Below are 20,985 nucleotides of genomic sequence, written 5' to 3' on the forward strand. Positions count from 1 at the left end.
TTTGGAGAAATCTCAAAGTAACCATGAAAGAGTTCTTTATATGAATACCAGGAAAGGAGATTTTAAATTCTTTTATGTTTTCTTCATTTATTTTTGAGAGAGAGAGAGAGAGAGAGAGACAGTGCAAGCAGGGGAGGGACAGAGAGAGAGGGAGACACAGGATCTGAAGACAGGCTCCAGGCTCTGAGCTAGCTGTCAGCACAGAACCCGACACGGGGCTCGAACTCACGAACTGTGAGATCACAACCTGAGCCAAAGTTGGAGGCCTAACCGACTGAGCCACCCAGGCACCCCTGGAAAAGAAGATTTTAAATCTTACAGGTTGCTGTGGAGCTCGTGTACATTGAAGATACTCAAATACTTCAGTAAATATCCCCATATCTTTCTGATGGAGGCAAGTTGTGATTTGTTCCGTTTTGTTTTGTTTTTTCCTTAACACTTTATCATTACCTGTCAGCAGCCAGTAATGCATTTGATATTTGGCTTCATTCCTAGACCACACATAGAAGCCGTCCCCAAAATGAATTATCGAGTAACTGGCAGTGCGAACTGTTTGAGCTTCAATTTTGAAATTTATCTTTTTTTTCCTTTTTTTCCTCCTTACATAATCAAGAGCTCAAGTATCTGGGGAAGCCATTTTAACAACTCTGCTCTTAAGTAATAATTAAAGCTGCTGCCACACAGAGGTTTTATGTCTTTATAAATGTCAGTCCAATTCTAACAAATCCGAGTTTCTTTCAGCAGCTCTAACACCACATCTTGGAAGAAATAAACTTCTGAAACGTCTTTTTGCCATCCAGACATTTATAAATCATGGGCCAAAGCTAAGACCGAAGTGCGTACCTTTCCCTGATACCTGAGCCTACAGTGACCGGTGGGCATTCTAGCAGTAGAACTCTGCCCGAATCACTGACGCTGACGGCAGACAAGATGCTGAAAAGACGGAAGTATCTGCAGTTTGATTACCTTAATTCTGTAAGAATATAATTTGAGAATTCATGAATATGATTGGTTCCTGTCATTAGAGGGTTTAAGTTTATTTATTTTGAGAGAGAGAGAGAGAGTGCGAGTGTGCGTCAGTAGGGCAGGGGCAGAGAGGGAGAGAAGAATCCAGAGCAGGCTCCTCACCGCCAGCACGGAGCCTGACGTGGGGTTCAAACTCATGGACCGTGAGATCATGACCTGAGTGGAAACCAAGAGTCGGACACCTAACCGACCGAGCAACCCAGGTGATCCTAGAGTGGTTTTTTTGTTGTTGTTGTTTTTTAATACACTTACAAATGTATCTCTTTTTTTTCTAAATAGACACTAAAAATAAGTTATTTGGGGGGTTCACAAAATCACTAAAATATGTCTTGCTCTGCTAGGAATAATAATAATGGGTCTTTTGGGGTTGACAGGCATGGGGGACAAATAAGGTGAGACAGAATCCAGGAAACAGAGATTTCTTGAGCACTTGCTGTAGGTCAGATGCTGTACCTTGGGAATATAAATATAAATAAGACACAAGTTGCACCCTTCATGTGCCATCTTGTGAGGGAACAGATAAGCAGATCGTATTGAAATGAAAAAGTGTCACAAGATAAACAGCACAGAAGAGAGACACTCATTCTGGACAGGTGGGGCAAGGGGTGGCCAGGAAAGACCTCCTAGGGAGGAAAGGAAGTGCATGACACAACAAGCAAAACCATAATGGTCAGAAGAAAGCAGAGAAGTTTAGGGTGACTGGTCATAACATGTGGAGATGAGAATGATGGGAAATGGGTTTGGAAATAAGCCAGTTCATGGGGGAGGGGGGGGGGGGAGCCTTGAATGACTCAGCAGGGAGCCTTGATCCTGGGAGCACTGGGAACCACTGATAAATTTGAAACAGACAAATTCAGATTAACATTTTATACTGGTTATTCTGGGAGTGACGTGAAGGAGGGCTTTGGGGGAACCAGCATTTAGGAAGCAGCTATGCCCCACCAGGTTCTTTACTTTTAGTATCACTGACTCCTCACAAGAATCCTAGACATCATGACCTCCATTTCACAGCTGAGGACGGGAGACCAAGAGAAGTTAAATGCTTTGGCAAGATCACGCAGGAGGTAAGTGGTAAGACTGGAATTAAAATGCTGCCCGATACGCAATCCCCAGTTTCCCCAACAACATCAACATGTTGCACAAAATACAAAAGGAAACAGGAACAATCTAGGTGCAGCCTAAGCATAAATACATGGGTACTGTTACAAGTTAAAACAGAAGTTATAGTGTTGATGCGAGAGGGGAATCTATGAAATGAGCCGCGGGACAGGAACATTACTATCCATACTACCCAATAAGGCAGATAACGGACAAACTCCCAAATGCTTTCACTATGGACTTCGTTTCCCATGATCCTCCCTCCCTCCCTCCGTTCCTTCCTTCCTTTCAAATCTACACCTTTATTTATTTACTTTTCAGTTAGTTTAAATCCCTGAGGGATACAGCATCACACGGATTCTGCGGCCAATGGCTTTAGCAGGAAGGTTGCTTTGGAATTTGTTTGGCATGAACCATGCCACTGTTTCCATGAGCACAAGTTACTTTTTCCCAGAGTACTCTGGTTTTGTTCGGTTTGCCACCAGGAGTCACTGTGTTGTTCTTTGCTTTGTACATATGAGCACATCTTTTGCCTAGATAGAATTCAGTTTCATCTTGAGCATAAACTCCTTCAATTTTAAAAAGAGCTGTGTGCTCCCTCTGGCTCCAGAGACCCTGCTTATAGCCAGCAAAAATGGCTCCGGACCACACCTTCCCAGACATCTTTGTCATTTTAGGAGTCCTGTTCCTAGTAGGCCCCACTTATTTGGACCCCAAGTTCAGCAGCAGCAGCTCCCCTCCCCCATGGCACTTTATTCTGAGAAATTACTTATTCTTAAAACACAGTGTCAACCTTTGTCAACATCATCCCTATTTGAAGTGATGTCTTCTGTCTATTCTTCCTCTCCCATCTGCTTTTTTTTTTTTGGGGGGGAGGGAGGAGGTGTTGAGGGCAGAAGGGGGATCTGGGGAGAAACTACATTGGCAACAAATATCCCAAACTGTGTTACTACATCATTAAGGCTGAGTCGGACACATTAGGTTTTACCAGCTCCTACTGCACACGTATGATGCGTTATTAACTGGTCAGGTGTCACAAGTCACTTTCAAGTCATCTCTAGCTTCTGGAAATGAAACTGCTCTCTAAGCAAACTGATTTAAAAACACATCCTTAAGAGTGTTAGTTACATCTGGAATCGGGCAGGGAGCAAACACACATCTCTGCATTGTTTGTTTGTTCTGTGCCTGTGTTGACACTTCGGGGATTCAATATCCCCACTTTATAGGTGAGAAAACTAAGGGTCATGAAGAGAAATGAGAACTGCACTCCCATGGCGTTTGTGAATGTCAGACTTGGGGTCTTTGAATCCAAGTCTGTTGACTCATATCATTTACTACCTTAACTTCATGCTTCAGAAAGAAAAATTAATAATATATTTTCAAAGGTCAATGCACTTAGAGAAACCAGCAGGAAATTAGAGGAAGAAGCAATCACTGTCACATACTTCTAAAAGAATATTCTAGATTATATTCCAAAACCAGAAGAAAGGAAGCCTGTTGTTCCCATTTTCCCAATACTAACTATAAATACATAAATAACACAGTGTGGGGAAGACATGGGCAGAACTATCTAGAATCTGCTACAGAGTGGGTCCTGGGGAACACTAGCTCCATAAAACCCTCCTTTGTTGTTCCAATAGTCTGAGAAACACTAAATATTTTATTCTCTTCATGCAGATTCTTGATGTACTCTGGCACAAAAGGGTAGGTTTTGCAATGTAAAGGAGGCTGTTTAACTTTATTTAACTCAGAGTATCTCAAAATAATGAAAGTGAAACAACACCATGTTTGAATCTCAGTGATTGGAGGTATCAGCAAGTTTTAAAACATTGCTAGATTCAACTCCATCAGAATACTTAAGCCACAAGCCACAAACAAAGCTTAAGCCAAAAGCCACAAACAAAGGTTTCATATGATTTCCATTTAATATCATTTTTCACCTAAAAATAACAATGACTGCTTACTATGCGCTAGGTGTTCTGCTAGGCCAGTGGTCACAAGGCAGCTGAAACCAGCATGTCAATCACAAGGAACCTGTCTGGTAAGTAGCAGCTTCAAGTGTGGCATTCAGAAGTACTAGGGAGCTAGGCCTAGTCTCCGAGAGAGAGAAAGTGCCATGATTGATTTGCAGGATCTGTCACAGACGCGGGAACTGAAGACTGAAGGCACATGTACCTCACATTTTTCATACGTGAACTAGGCACTGAAGATACATAAATGAATGAAATGTGGTTCCTGATTTCAAGGGGCTCATCTGGGGGTGGGAGGAGGGTGAGGCTCATATAATTTCAACATCGTGAGACAAGATCAAAAATAGGAGGCCCTAACAGAAAGAGGAGACAAACAGTGATCAGAGGAGCTAGCTTCAAAGATCAGAGGGTACTCGACTGGAGTCTTGAAGGACACGCCCGAGTTCATCATGTGTGCAGAGAGGTGGCATTACAGGTTAATGGCACAGCATGCTCAGGGGGCTGTCACTAACAAAGCTTGGCTGGAGCAGGGAAGTATGGAAAAGACACTTATCACCTTTTCTTTGATTATATTTTCCAGGGCAACCCTCCCAACAATCTTCATTATGTTTTTTGTTTGTTTAAGTACCATTTCAGTACCCTTTAGTTATTTACATTGGAAAAGGAATGCATGTTCTGTTTAACTGAATAATATGGCTAGTAGAGGATTACTATATACACGAGAGATCATTTTGATTCTAATTTTCACAATGGCCCGTGTGCTACTCTTGACTAAAACAAAGGCCAACACATTTTATAATACAGATGGCATTCGTATTGCTTCTTTGTGATAATTTGCTAGCACCCCATGAGACATTACGTTAACTCTGAGCTTTGTATGTTTAAGAAATTAAGGTAAATATGAATTGACTTCATGACATACTCCAGAACTAGTCTTAAAAATATAAGCATAAAAAAGGGGTGCGTGGGTGGCTCAGTCGGTTAAGCGTCCGACTTCGGCTCAGGTCATGATCTCAGGGTTCGTGAGTTCGAGCCCCCACATCGGGCTCTGTGCTGGCTGCTTGGAGCCTGGAGCCCGCTTCAGATTCTGTGACTCTCTCTCTCTCTGCCCCTCCCCCACTCACATTCTGTCTCTCAAAAATGAATAAATGTTAAAAAATATACATGTATGCATAAAATACTCTTAAAAATCCCTCAAGTTCATTTGTTTTCTTTGGTATCTTTTTCCTCTTTTGCATATCGTAACTACTACAGCTTATTGGGTAACAACGTCTACTGTTTTTCCAGACAACACCCCATTGTCTTATGGAGACGGGTGAGGGCAAAATGACATGGTCAAGAGGCCGCTTTAAAAAAGTGGAGACAGTAACCAGACAAAATTCTTAGCAGGCTTCTCTCAGAGATGCCGTCACCTCACCTTTCTCCTTTTTACATTTAAAATAAAATACTCTACTCCAAGAAGACACGGAGTCGAAGCAAGATTGAGAATGAAACATGAGCTAGTGGCGTGGATGAGCATTTGAGGGCGGTTCCAATGAAATGGAGGAAAAGCTCACCCTTGGACAAAAAGATAGCACTAAGCCAGCGTCTTTTTTGTTGTTGGTTATATAGAAATTTTGGCATATCAAAGTTATTCTTTTAAAGAATGAGGCAACGGTGCTCCTTGACAAATCATCACTATAGCCATCATGGCTGACCATTTTGACCTAGTTGCTACTCCCAATCCCTGTGAATTTGTACACGCACTTTTTCCCCCTAAAAACTTCTACAACATCCCATGCCGCTTTGTTTTTGGGAATATGAGCCATATTTGGAATATGCATTCACCACTGTTAGCCAAAGATAGAAGCAAAACCATTTTTGACTCTAGGGTACTAAATGCTACAAATTGCCTGGAAGTAACAAGACGGGGCTTCAAAGATCAGGCTAAATATTCCCAGCACTTTCTGAAAAATACCAATATTAGCCATCAAAGGCCCGTAGGGCAGTTAGTTCCTTTAGCATCATTTCTTGACCCGTAGGTTCTTCACAAGAGGCAGGTGTTATTTTTGCCAACTATGTATGTATGTTTCTAAACCGTGATTCAAATTTAATATTCAGTTTTGCTTACAGGTGGATATAATATGTGAAATAATAAATGATAATACAAAAGGATAAAAGGCCCTGAAGGAAATAATTTTCTCAGACTCAACCACAATCCTCCCACATACAGTGACAAAAAATAGATATAATTTCCTTATCTTATTGAGATGTCTAATTCCATTCTCTGTGGGAGACTCATCAATGACCTTAGATAAAACAGCCAGGCTCATATAAGTGTAGGTCATTAAAACCATATTAATCCCTGAGAATTGTTTTGAAGAGATGAGTGTCAGTCTGGGGCAATTCCTAAAAACCGTGCTCTGTGGCCTCTGCAGGGCTCAGTGTTACCACCATCCGGACGACTGCTGACTTACAAGCAGTACCTGACTGGTTGTGGGAGAGAATACCCAGATTCTTACTTCTCCTGAGCTCAGCAAATATAATCCCATTCTGTTACAAATTCTCCATCTAAAAGTCCCCTAGGGCCGCCCATCTGCAGTCAGCCCCTTCCTCCTCCTGATGGCAGGGCTGCATTGGATCTCCAGACGTCCCGATAGAAGAACTGAGATGACCCACGTGCAAGGTATTAGGTGACCACCGCTCACTGGGGAAATCACTCTTAAGTGCTTAACTTCTAAACTTTCCAAAATTACCTTTTAATGCAAGGTCCTCAGATCCTTGGTCTGGAAAGCAACACCTTCCTTTGTTATCTATAACAGGGATTACACAGATAGCTCATTTCCTGAAAAAGCCTGGGCTTCTAAGATATAGTTTATTGAAAAAGCTTGGGCTTTGGAGCCTGAAAGAGCTGGGTTTAAGTGTTAGCTCATCGTTGACTGGCTGTTGAATGACTTTTCATAGTTACCTCTTCCAGGACAGCAATTTCCATCTCTCAGAGTTGTTATAAAGATTAAGTGTGAGGGGCACCTGGGTGGTTCAGCTGGTGAAGCACCCGACTCTTGATTTCAGCTCCGGTCATGATCTCACGATGCATGACTTCGAGCTCTGCATTGACAGGGTGGAGCCTGCTTGGGATTCTCTCTCTGCCCCTCCCCCGCTTGTGCACGCTCTCTTTCCCCCTCCCTCCCTCTTTCTCTCTCTCAAAAGTGAATGAATAAACTTAACCAAAACAAAAGATTAAATGTGAACCTCAGCCCAATGCCTACCAAACACACACTTGCAACTAGGACATACCTGTTAGCACCTACATTGCTGTATTGGCTTCGTTGTTTACGGTTATTTGTTTAACATGCCGCTTATCCCCTGATGGCCAGTATCCTGACTTGGCCATCTCTGCAACCCAAGCCCAGGATGCACTGCTTGACACATTGTAGGCTCTCAACATCTGCTGTACATTCAAAGAGGAAGCACTTATTTTTTTTTATATGAAATGTATTGTCAAATTGGTTTCCATACAACACCTAGTGCTCATCTCCCAAAATGCCCTCTTCAATACCCATCACCCACCCTCCCCTCCCTTCCACCCCCCCCCATCAACCCTGAGCTAAGAGGAAGCACTTAATAGTCAATGTTTCTCAAACTTTGATGTGCATATGATTCATCTGGGAATCTTGTTAAAAAACAATTCAGATTCATTACATCTAGGGTAAGCCCTAAGACACTGCATTTCTGACAAGCACCCAAGTAGGCCCATGCTTCTAGGACACACTGAGAGTAATGGGTGCTAGTTTCCTTTTGTTCCCTTCCTTTTTGGCCACAATACTCCATGAAGTGAGCTGTTTGTGAGCAACTCTTTGAGGGCTGTTACCCTTAGCCCAACCACATCCCTTCCTCAAATCAAACACAGGGCAGGGGCACCCAGGATGATATTAGTATGGGGATTATTTGCTGATGTATCTCTACCCTATTGGCACAAGCTTTTAAGTGAACTCTAATGTTAATAATCAGAAAGATTAAAAGCTCCGTAAGGAACAATGAACAGTTTTATTTTATTTGTATCACGAAATACTACATAATAATGTGCCAGTACAAGACACAAATTTACAAATCGCAGACACTTGTGTTTCAAAAACGTGTCATACTGTCTACTGTAATGTTAACAGAATGCGTGTTTATAAATATAGATGTGGTAGAAATGCACACAGCCACATTTACAAAAAAAAAAAAAAAAAAGCTGTCATCTAGTTACTTCACAGTGCCATCTGCTGGACAGCTGCTAAACAGCAGAAAAATGCAGGAAACCCGTTGGGAATAATAACATGAAAATTTTTTGCAGTTTTTCAAAAAGATTTATGCAAACTAAGGCAACTTCCTATAGTTCGGCACTGGCTTATTTGAAGAGAATATTGTATAGTGTCTATGCCCTTTCTGCTTAGAAAAGTAGAACAGTTTTATAGAGATAAGCATATTGATGCAGGACTAAAAGCTCAACACAGAAATTCCATACCAGCCACGGAGGAAAAAAAAGAAAAGAAAAGAAAAGAAACTGCTTCTTTCTCCCAAGAAAAAACCTGGTATCTTGGACACTAATGGAGTTCACATGACTCTTAATCCATAAAATATTAGTGCACAATACTTTGCAGCATCTCTTGCAAACAAACAAACAAAAATAGATATAGCTAAGTAGAAAATACAAATTCCTAATCTCATTCACTTCTGAACATGGGTTCCTCTTGAACCCTAAAATTAGTCATAATTCTTTAGTGCAAATGGCAAGAACAGAATAAGTGAGAAAAACGTACGGCTTATGTAAGACCTTCCTAGCACTCTTCCTTCAAGGAAAATGCAACTTGCTCTATCACAGAGGTGGTATAATTCTGACAATAATTTAACAACTTCCTACCTGAATATGCGCTCAGTCCAGTTGCAAGAGCTGATCACTTATGTCTTGGGCAGTCATAGATTTTAAAGAATTAAGCAGATGTGCACGTTTAACTAGACATTTTAATGAAGAATGATTAGTGCTATGAAATATCTACTTTGGGATGTTAAAAAATATATATGTAACCAGGCCCTTTTAAGCAATTTTCTATGGCGGATCTCAAAGGATAGTGCTATCGTGCCGGCTTTCACTCAATGACCCTTAGAATGGCTCTACGGAGGTTTTCTAAGGTTCAGGAGTGAAAAGTATGAATAAAATATGGATCAATAAAATACCTTACACGTACTTTAGAGAACATTAAGTGAATTGCCTGAGGTCACTAAGTCCTAATGGTGAGGGAAAAAACAACCTGGGACTCCCGGAACCCGCTTAAAAATCCCAAAGCACAGCCTTCCATGGCATACTTCTTGGGGGACAATCCCATAATTAATTTAAATGGCTTTCTGGGGCATATTAATTATGTATGCTATCTGTACGCCAGGCCACTCTGAAAGCAGAAAATGTCTTCCCTGCTAGTCATAAATGGATTGCTTTCCTCTTAGTGATACCGAGGTGCACTGCAAGGCTCTTGGAAGGAAAAAGCTGCCATGCCAAAAGGGCCAGGAACACAGGTGGGGCACAGATTTCTCATCCGCCTGTCTTATCTCATCTTGGAGGATCCCCTCAGTGGCCCAAGAGAGCTGACCTTTCCTTCCAACTGTGAAGCCTCACCGAACCCCTACCACAGGCCCTCATCACCCTCCATGGGGCGGGGGTCCCAGCTGTAAATCTGCATGGGCTAGAAGCAGTGCCTGAGGGGCTCAGCCCTGCTGGAAAGGGCCCTGCGCGCCATCTCCACAAATGATAAGGGTAGCATTTCTCCCCTCTTCTGGGTCCACAAGAACTTCAAATACGCTGCAGTTTCAGGGGGAGCTAAACCGGAGTTTTGTGAGGAACCACTTACACGGTAAGATGATGGAAATTAAAATAGGAGGTACTAAGATTGAAATACCAAAACAAAGCAAACACCTCTAGAGTTGGTTAGGAAGAGGATCCTTGATGGCGAGACGGCACCTGGTCGGCTCAGGAAAAGAAGAATGTTCTTTGATTACACGTGCTGCAGTCTAGAACCAAAATATGACTCTAACCACTTGAACTGAAACCAGAGCCAACTGAAATTCTATTTCTCTTCTCCCCTTTTCTAGCCAAATTAAATTACTGACTGTTCCCTAAAGTACACCTGCAATTGCGAGCCTGACTGCAATTGTTCCTGGCATCCGTCCAAATGGCAAATATTTACCAAGGCCAACTATGTGTCACCTAGGTGGTAAGCATATGGTGATGCACACTGTAGTCGTCCCTCCTCATGTGCAGGGACATCATTCCAAGACCCCCCAGTGGATGCCCAAAATCGCAGATAGTACCAAACCCTGTATATATCGGGGCTTTTTTTTCCCCAGACATGCAAACCGAGGCAGACTAATTCATAAATGAGACACAGTAAGAGATTAAAATAACTAGTATCAAAATAAAACAATTATAACAATACTGCGATAAAGATTATGGGAATGTGGGTTCTCTCAAAATATCTTACTGCAACGTATGCTCCCCTTCCTCTAAGGATGCGAGGCGAACGATGTAGCATTAGGCTACTGCTGCCCTTCCACGACATGTCAGAAGAAGGATCATCTGCTTCCCGACTGTGGTTGACTCGGTAACTGAAACCACAGGAAAGTGAAACCGCAGATAGGGGGGGAGGTGCTGTACAAGGATAAATGAGTCCCTGTTCTTGTGCTGTTGACTTCTAGTAGGGCGAGACAGACAGTAAGTAAACAAACCAATAACTGTATAGGAGGGATTAAGCACTTACAGGAAGAGAGATAAGCCAGGTTAGGAGCCAGAGTGACAAGGCAGGTTTGTTTAAGTCATCAGGGAAAGCATTTCTGATAAGGTGACATCTGAACAGAGGTCCAGAGGAAGCGAGGACAGACAGGTATATTGATATGGAGGAAGTGCATTCCAGCAGAGGGAAAAGCAAGGGTGAGAGGCTTTTGCTTGGCATGTTCAGGGAACAATGAGGAACCCCACTGACACACCAGCGGGAAGACCATATCACACGGCACTCCTCAAACACTCTGTGATACAGAACCACTTCTCTGTTCTTCACAATCCACTGCAGATCAATTATTAAAAAAAAAAATAAAAATAAATGTCACAGTTAACATCTACTGCTCTGAAAGCTTCTAGATTGATCTCCTCAGAGACCCCTGGCCCTTCTCAGACCAGCGGCGACCCGGGGGCCACACTGAACAGCACTGAGATGGGGTCAGGGAGGCCAGGGCCAGCCTTGTGAATTTCATTCTGAGGGCACTGCACCACCAGGAGAAGAGAGACCTTTGACCCTTTGGACTGAAATGCTCTTCCCTCACCACCATGGGCCAGATCTCGCTCAGTTACATGAACTGTATTCACTACGTGCAGAGACTCCTTCAGCCAGCAGCCCTCCAAGCACTTCACATTCTTGCATCCTGGCCTGATCTCAGGGCTCCTCCTCCACTCCCACTGAAAGCAACCGCTGTCAGTGAAAATCTTTCTCTTTTGGTGGTATAGTCTTCATGGCATCCATCTACACTGTATTATGGTTTTTTGAGTACATGTCGCATCTCTCCAGTCTGTAAACTCCGAGATATCGGAGACTATTTCATAAATCTTTTACTTATTATGCTAATCTGACATTCAATACATGCTCTTGAATTGAGTTCTAAACTAGATCTATAAAGATCGGTCATCAATAATATGATATGAGTATATAAAACAGTTATTTAAAGGCCTGTTTATAGCATTTGGGGAAAGTGCTGACATTTTTCAAGCTCCCTGTTACTCTACAGATCAAATACAGAAAATTATTACTGGATAAAACTTTTGTAGTTGTAATCTTTTGTCTATAGCATATTTCTTGAAAAACATGGCCCATTGGCTGGAACTTGTTACAATTTTAGTGCTATATAGATCTCTTTTCTAATGAAATATGTTCTAATGCAAGTTTGACCTGTAAAGCTGAAGAATTCCAAGCCTCCCTGAAAAAATCAGGGACCAAGAAACAGCACTGTTTGTATATGTCCCAGACCTACAGTTAATTTTCAAATCGGAAGTAATGATCTGCTATGTTAAATGAGTAAGAGAATAATTAAACATCTGGATTAGGGAACTGTAAGATAAAAACCCAGCAGCAAGTTGAAAATTTAGCTTTCAATGTTTTAGCCCAGAGAAGCATGGAAAGAAGATTATTGCTCTAAAATCCAACATGAAAAAGTTCATGGTGATTCTAACTTTAGTTTTACTAGCAGAAACACATTTTTGGCTGCACAATCTTCAGTGTTGGCGTCTTTGGACTGAATCATGATTTGGGATGAAATTCTCGGCTAAAAACAAAACAAAACAGAACACTTTTTTCTAATCACAGAATGACATTATTCTTCTCAAAATGAGAACGTTCTCCTCTACAAAAGAGGAAAATCTCTTAAGAGTAGGTAGGCAGTAAGAAGGACTACCTAAATAGAGCAGGAGGGCTTTGCTATAGCTTTACTGCATGGACAGAAATAAGCTCATTTCTAGCTGCCAAGGCACCTTCTTAATTTGACACATATGGTTTAAAAGGTCTTAGTCCCTTCAGGCTGCTATAATAAAATACCATGAATTGGGTGGCCTATAAACAATAAAAATTTATTTCTCACAGTTTTGGAGACTACAAAGCCTAAGATTAAGGCACAGGCAGACTTGGTGTCTACAAAGATCCCACTTCCTGGTTGATAAATGGCATCTTTTTTCTGTGTCCTCACATGGCAGAAGGGATGAGGGATCTCTCTGGGGCCTCATTTATTAGGGTGCTGATCACACATATGAAGGCTCCACCTAATGAGTTAATTACATACCAAAGGCCCCACCTCTTAATACCATCACCTTGGGGGTTAGGATTTCAACATGCGAATTTTGGGAATTCACAAGCATTCAATCCACAGCAGTCAGCAATACAATCTATTCATTACCCATCATTCATGCATCCTGTGCATTATGATGCACATCTCTCTGTTGATCTATCATCCATCCATCTGCCCACCCATCCACTCACCCACATAGATCTCTCTCTATATATCCATGTATCAATCAATTTCTCTCTCCCTTTTGTAAACTTGAGTGAAATAAAAATATTTTTTCCTCAAAATTGCAAGATTTAAAACTAAGCACTAGGCATATCTTTATGGTTATCTTCCTTTATTCCTGGTTAATCATCCTCCTTCAGCAATTTTCCTATTTCTACCTTTGTCCCCAACCCACTTTTCTCCATTTCCTAAATTTAATCCTTTTCTTCTCTATGTAACTCTGCATCTCTTTCTGTCAATCTGCAGAAGAAAATTTACATGACTCATAACTTTTGCTCAGGGGTCTATGTAAAGCAAGAAAAGAACAAAGAACCAAGGCCTTCCTTTGCCTGGTATTCTCTCTGGACCCCCTCCTGGGCTTATGACTTTACTTGCTACTCCCAACAGACTTCTCACTCAGTGGCTTTTGTGCTGATATTTTGCCCAGAGAAAACACATGAAATAACCTACAACTCTATGAAAAGCCTAAAAGAAATAAGAGAAAGACCCACTCTTAAATGATTTTAAAAATAAAAAGCAGTGACTTCATGTTATGCACTGAAAAACCCATGAGCAAAATCTGATTTTCCTAAGCAAACACTGGTGAACTGATTTGATCCCATGGAAGCTTGAAGTCCTCAATATGCATCACTGTTTTCACTACACATTATAAAATATAAAGCTTAAGCATTTAGAGATTATCTTTGATGGGGTGCCTGGGTGGCTTAGTCGGTTAAGTGTCTGACTTCGGCTCAGGTCATGATCTCGCAGTCCGTGAGTTTAAGTCCTGCATCAAGCTCCGTGCTGACAGCTCAGAGCCTGGAGCCTGCTCCAGATCTGTGTCTCCCTCTTTCTCTGTCCCCCTCCCCTGCTCATGCTCTGTCTCTCAAAAATAAGTAAATGTTAAAAAAAAAATTAAAGATTATCTTTGAACAGGGCTGGAACCCACAAAGGGTAGGCAAGGAGCAAAGAGCTTTCAAACGTACGTATGTTTGTTTTTTAAACTGGTTGGTGGATACACAATGTTATTTTATTTTTTATACATCCATTATAATTATCTTGTCTACCTTCAATATATAACAAAAACAAAATTATTAAAGCCCATCCTTTGAAAAGAATTATGATTTATAATGTTATCTGTTTAGAAAATGGCAGAAACGACACTTATTTTCTGTAGGTGTACACTTTTAAATAAAAATAAATCCACCAGAAAACCACATGTGGTACTAAAGATACTTCATATGATAAAGATGCCTCACAACTTTTTGTAAAGTTGTGAAATAATGAATATAAAAGCACTTAATACATTGCTTCATACACAGCATGTGTTCAGTGAAGGTCCTTGAAGTCAAATACAGACTGCTAAACAGCAAACAGAAACCTTCTATAGAAAGACATGCAGAAGTTGGTATTAACCAACACTAAATTTTCAACTCCATGTGAAAAGAAAAACATGATTCTTTATTTTTTTGGTTTTTTTAAAGTAAGCTATATGCCCAACGTGGGGCTTGAACTCACTACCCTGAGATAAAGAGTCACATGCTCTACTGACTATGATTCTTTATTTTAATACAATAAAGGAATAGAAAAAATAATAGGAATAGAAAAAAGGAAGCGATGATTAGTAAGAGATGGGATAACAATAAATATCACATAATCAATCTCAGCATATGTGGAACAAAAGGCAAACCGCTTAAAAATCCAACCTGTGGTTCACTTAAACAAAAGGAAACTATGGTTGTCTTAGTCCTTTTCAGCTGTGATAACAAGACACCACAGACAGGGTAGCTTGTAAACAACACAAAATTATTTCTGACAGCTCTAGAGCCTAAAAGTCCAGAAATGCTCTGGGTCTGGTGACAGCCCTCATCCAGGTTGCAAACTGCAGACTTCTCCGTGAGTGATCACACAGTGGAAGGGGGCAAGGGAGCTCTTTAAGACAACTTTCATAAGGGCACTAATCCCATCCATAAAGGCTCCACCCTTCATGACTTAAGCACCTCCTAAAGGCCCTGCCCCCAATACCACCACCTTCGAAGTTAGGATTCCAGCATGGGAACTTTGGGGGACACCAATATTCAGACCATAGCAATGGTACGATATGGAATTACTTAGAATTTCGCATTAAATACACCTCGTTAGAAGATGGGGGGAGGGATGTTGGTTATGTTGTTGATGAGAATGATCAGGAAGTGATGTGGGGGGAACATCTGTGCTGGTAAACAGTGAAAACAACAGAAGCCACCACTGACATAGAGGACAAGGAAGGAGAGTTCCCTTTAGAAATATTATGGAAGTGAGGAAGATGAACGGTGGGGAGAGAGCTCACTGTGGCATCTTTGGGAAGCATTTTATGTGTCCCCTCAATAATCTTCTCCAACGATGAAATGTAAATGTTATTAATCCTGTCCGTACAGATGAGGAAATTCTAGTTTTGTGAAGTAGAAAAGTTACATCAAAAGACACAGAGTTATAGCAAGGACGTAAATCCAGATATATTTGACCCAAAGCTTATAATGTTTCTACTATGCCATCCCAAGAATAGAAAAGTCTACAAAACATCATTGGGGTGAAGGAAGAGAGGGCCATCATCTATCTTAAAAAATGGTAGAACTAAAGAGTACAGAAGTTAAACAAAATTTTTGAGTCCTTATTGCAGTAGTTATTAGGAAGATCTGAAAGCTAAAATCATCTTTTGAAGCAGAGAGGTCAAACTAATGTTAAGAATACACGATGTTCTGAGTCTAATTGACACACCAGACATAAATAAATCACCAGGAGTGGTTGTAATACACTTTAGAGGTTTCAAGGAACTTCAGGATGAAACAGTGCAACACTGGGCCAAAATGTACAACTTGTCACTTATAAAATTATCCTTATGCGAGGAGTCTGGAAGCCTGCCAGCATAATTCTACTACAGAATATGGGTTCCGGAGGTCTAGATCAGGAACTTGAACTTTCATGCATGACTGGCAGGTGGACTCTCTAAGTCTGATGCTTCAGACACCCCACAGAAAGCACATCCCTCACATACCTCTTTCTACAGTTATTTATGTACATATCTTACCCCCCTAACAAGGCTTCTAGCTTTTAGCAAGGGCTATTTCTGATTCATTTTCTATGCCCTGATAGCCTGGCATACTAACCTGTACTTAATAGACACTCAATATTTGGTTGAATCCGCCCCTGCCCACATCAGGAAGCTGGGTGGACAAGTAACTGTGGTTTCTGTTGGGGAAAATACTATGCCACTGATTTACTAGAATTCTTTAAGAAACTGACATCAGTTTGTAGCTAAGAACTCGTGGATATACTTTTCCAACTGAATTTTATGGTAATTGGGAGACTGCTGTGTCAAGGGAAGAAAACCGGTTCAAAACTATAAACAAGAAGGATAAGTATATAATTTCTCTAAATGAAAAGGCCCTAGCCACAGAGTCTGTTGCAGCTGACCTTAATTAACATGTTAAAAAATATAAATCATCTGGCTGATGAAGCTATAAAATGTTCCAGATTGCAGATAAGAAGTCAAGTTAATGAACATAAATGGCAAAAGAAATCGGCAAAGAGTTGAGTGGAAGGAAAAGTGACAGATGTGCTCCATTGAAGACAAGTACAAACTAATGATTAAAATACAAAAGTATCATATAAGATGACAGCCTCTGAGCCATTAGTAACAATTTAGGAAAGTAATAAAGCCCCTAAACTCAGGCATTTTCTAAACACACAGACCCCAAATTTCCAAGTATTATCAGGCAGGATTTGGAAAACCAAAAGGTATTGTTTTCCTTTTGCACCAAAGCCAGATTCTGTAGCTGTGTCTAAGGACAGACATACAGAGTAGAAAAGGATCCAGAGAGATACACCTAGAGCAGGGTTCTCAACGGCAACACTGTAGGTGGATAATTCGTTGTGGGGTGCTGTCCAGGGCACTGCAGACTGTTCAGCATCATCCCTGCCCTTTACTCACTAGATGCCGGCAGCACACTCCCAGTTATGACAACCAAAAATATATCCAGACATTACCAAATGTCTCCTGGGGGCCAACCTGTCTGGTTTAAGAACCACTACTCTAAAGTGATCAAGAAACTCCCTGGCGACAGATAAAATCTGATAAGCATATGACAGAAATAAACATTCCGCGAGAGAGCTGGTGCAAATAGGTATATGTTTACCAAATTTCAGGACTCTGGATGTGGTTGAGGGAGGCACTTTTTTTTTTTTTTAATGTTTATTTTTTGGAGAGAGCAAGTGAGGGAGGGGCACAGAGAGAGGGAGACAGAGAATCCTAAGCAGGCTCCAGGAGGTCAGAACTCACAAACTGTTAGATCATGACCTGAATTGAAATCAAGAGTCAGATGCTCAACTGACTGAGCCACCCAGGCTCCTCAAAGGGAGGCACTTCTAAGGTGCCTTTTAAATCATAGAAGGATTAATAAACAGGATGCAGGCTTGGGAATTTCACCTTAGGAAGTGGACCTGGTTGAAAAAATTAGGTTGAAGGAATGTTTGGCAAAGCCATGTGCCCTATGTAGATAGACCCTACATCTTTTTTTATGTTCATCTTTTACAGGGCAATGTTGTTCCTCCACAAAACATTTCTTGGTGCAATAAAAAGCACATCTGTGTAGTCTAATACAAAGGTTTACAAATACCAGGCTGAAATTAGCTATATTCTGCAGTTCTGATTTTGAAGTATTTTTTTTCCAATTATTTTTGGGTTTCACCAAATGCACCTCGTCTAACTGCAGAAGTTATTTCTTATGTAAGGTCAGCCAAATTTGGGCATAGATAAGCACTTGAGGGGTGCCTGGGTGGCTCAGTCGGTCCAGTGCCTGACTCTTGATTTTGACACGGGTCATGATCTCACGGGCGAGACGGAGCCCCACGCAGGGCTCTATGCTGACAGCTGACAGCATGGAACCCGCGTGGCATTCTCTGTCTCCCTTTCTCTCTGCCCCCACTTGAACGCATGCGCGCCCTCTCTCTCTCAAAATAAATAAATAGACATTTAAAAATAAAAAAAGAAGAGCATTTGAGTTCATGCTTCTTGATAGGATTCCTGGCAAGCGCTATCAGACTGGAAAGATTGCTACATGACCAACAGGATGTAAACCGGTCATAAATACTAGAATTTAAAGTCATGGACTTTGTATGCTGCCATTTCATAAACAGCCATGCCATTTCCAAAGACTATACACCAATCAGGTCTCCTTGTCACTGTGGTTTTCTGGCCTTGTCTTGCTGTGTGAAACAGTAATCTCCACTTATCTGGGATTTTGTTTTCCATGGTTTCAGTTACCCGTGGTCAACTGCGGTGTGGAATCAGATGATTCTCCTTCTTCTGTATCATCAGAAGGTCAATCAATGGTAGCCTAACACTAAGTCACAATGCCTGAGTCATTTACCTCACCTCGTCTCATCTCATCACATAGGCATTATATCACCTCACATCATCGCAAGAAGAAGGGTGAGTACGGTACAATAAATATTTTGAGAGAGACCACAATCACATAACTTTAATTACAGTATATTGTTATAATTGTTCTATTTGATCATTAGTTATTGTTGTTAATCTCTCACTGTACTTAATTTATAAATGAAACTTTACCATAGGTATGGTATGTATAAGAAAAAACATAGCATATTAGGGTTCAGTACTATTCGTGGTTTCAGGCATCCACTGAGGGTCTTGGAATGTATCCCCCACAGATAAGGAAGAACTACATTGCATTTCATATATTGCATTTCACTATATTGCATTTCACTGAGAACCTTCACTGTATAGCTTACACAATAGTTGAGAATGTGGAATTTGCATTCAAAGCCTAGATTTTTACCATCGATGGTCTATGTGATCTTGACCATAACATAACCTTGACACTCATTTTCTCATGTGTAAAAATGACCAACCTCTCCGCACTGAGGTGAGCATTAAAGAGGCAAAAAGCTTGGAAAGCTACCACTGGAATTGTTGTAAGTAGAGGAAGAAGGATTTCCTGGGAATCAGGGTCCAGAGTGCAGACTCCTAAAAAATTAGACAGTGTTGCAGTTTCTCACCCATTTCTCCTTTTTTTTTTTTTTCCAGACAGAATCATCTTAGGAAAACCTGTGATAATTGTTTCAGAACACTTTTCACTTTTCCCCCTAGTTAATATATAAGTGCTATATATTCCTGGAATTCACTCAAACAGGAGCAATCACAACCACCTAGACACCGAGTGAAACCCCCATCTGTCAGTACTTAGGAAAGCAGATCTAGGGGCAGGATACCTGAGTCCCCATGCCAGCACTGCACTTATTAGCTATGTGGCTGCTTTGTGCCAGTTTCCTCAACCGTAAAATCAGAGAGTAATATTATCTACCTCATAGGGTTGTTGTAAAGATTTCAAATAACTAATACGTGTAAAGTGCTTTAAAAAGTGGCACATACTATCAGGAAGTATCAGTATCATCAGCAGCATCATTATCATTATTTGTCTTCAGGATCGCACTCTGCCAAGAGACAGGAACTGGTGGGCAGGGGACCCCCATCCCCAGCCTACAGTGTAAACATTGCAGAGTTAGGCTTATTTATTTCATCTCCTCTGATCATAAACCCCTTATCTCCATATTATGCCCGTAGGGGTTTTGCTGAGAGACTTGAAATTTAAATAAGATTGAGCAATGTTGTGCTGGGGCAGGGAATTTTTCTTGAACTATTTACACTGGTACGAAATTTAACACCTAGCCTGCTGGTACACTTGAATACTCCATCCGCTGTCTAGTCTTGCCTTCTGGCACCACCAGAATGATGCAATGTTCTGAGCTGTGGTCAGCAGGACTTCTGTTTATCTTCTTTTAATGTATCCCAGCTATGCATAACTGTCATGTTTTCAAGCTACCCAGCACCTTCCAAATACTCTCAGGATGTTTCAGAAATTGGCAGCCACATGGACCTGGCTTCATCAGAGCAGAATCCAGAAAACTCAAATTCCCAGACTTCCTTGCAGCTAAGACACAAGCGCTGGGACTACATTTTGCCAACGAGTCACGTGCTCCTGACTCTTTGGTTTAAAAACAAGCAACTTAAGGAAACAAGCTTTGGGAGGAGTCCATTTTGTTTGTTTTGATGGGAGCAGAGGCATCCAGTAATCAGGAGCAGCTCACCTAGGGATTTCCTCCGGTGCTCAGTGGGCAGCAGAAGTTACAGTTTGCTCATCAGGCTGGTTCTGATGCATGCTTTAGATGGTTCCCATAAGTTCAGACTCAACTATGGTTGTATGTTTGGATTCTAGCTCTCCTCACAATTCTGTGAGCTACATAATATTTTTATCATAAAATCCTTTTCCGGTTGATCAACTGAAGTTGGTTTGTGTTGCTTTCAGCTATATCTATGAGTAAAGTAAATAACAGGAGATATATATATATATATATATATATATATATATATATATATTTTAAAAATATATATTTTTATATATTTAGAATATAAATGTCATTTATATTTGTTATTTAAATGTTACTTAAGAATAATGTTATAAATATAAACATAATAAATGTTATTTAAAAATGGCAGTTGATACAATTATGTCGACCCTAAATGTACAAATTTCTTCTCCATATTTATCAATAAATATTGCTTCTACAGAGACAGAAAGACTTTGTTTAGGCCTTTGCAATGGACAATAATGCTTTGCCATTGTAATGTCAAGTTTACCTTATCAATGATTTTTCTAATTATACTACAAAATAAAGTACCTCAAAATTTCGTGTCTTAAAACAACAACAGTTTTGCTATGCTCACAGATACAGTGGGTCAAGAATTTGGAAAGGGCTCAGAGGAGATGTCTCCTTTCTCTTCCAAGAT

General features: G+C 40.8%; 1 protein-coding gene and 1 pseudogene across 2 annotated transcripts in view; both read right to left on the reverse strand.

Moving 5' to 3' along the window:
* The window catches only part of GRIP1 (glutamate receptor interacting protein 1), a 670,689-nt gene that overhangs the window by 443,434 nt on the left and 206,270 nt on the right, over window positions 1–20,985 (reverse strand). The gene's annotated exons all lie outside the window — the stretch shown is intronic.
* On the reverse strand, window positions 2,451–3,422 carry LOC106966358 (60S ribosomal protein L35a-like; annotated as a pseudogene).

This window comes from Acinonyx jubatus, chromosome B4 (genome assembly GCF_027475565.1).
Source record: "Acinonyx jubatus isolate Ajub_Pintada_27869175 chromosome B4, VMU_Ajub_asm_v1.0, whole genome shotgun sequence".
NCBI classification, from domain to species: Eukaryota; Metazoa; Chordata; class Mammalia; order Carnivora; family Felidae; genus Acinonyx; species Acinonyx jubatus.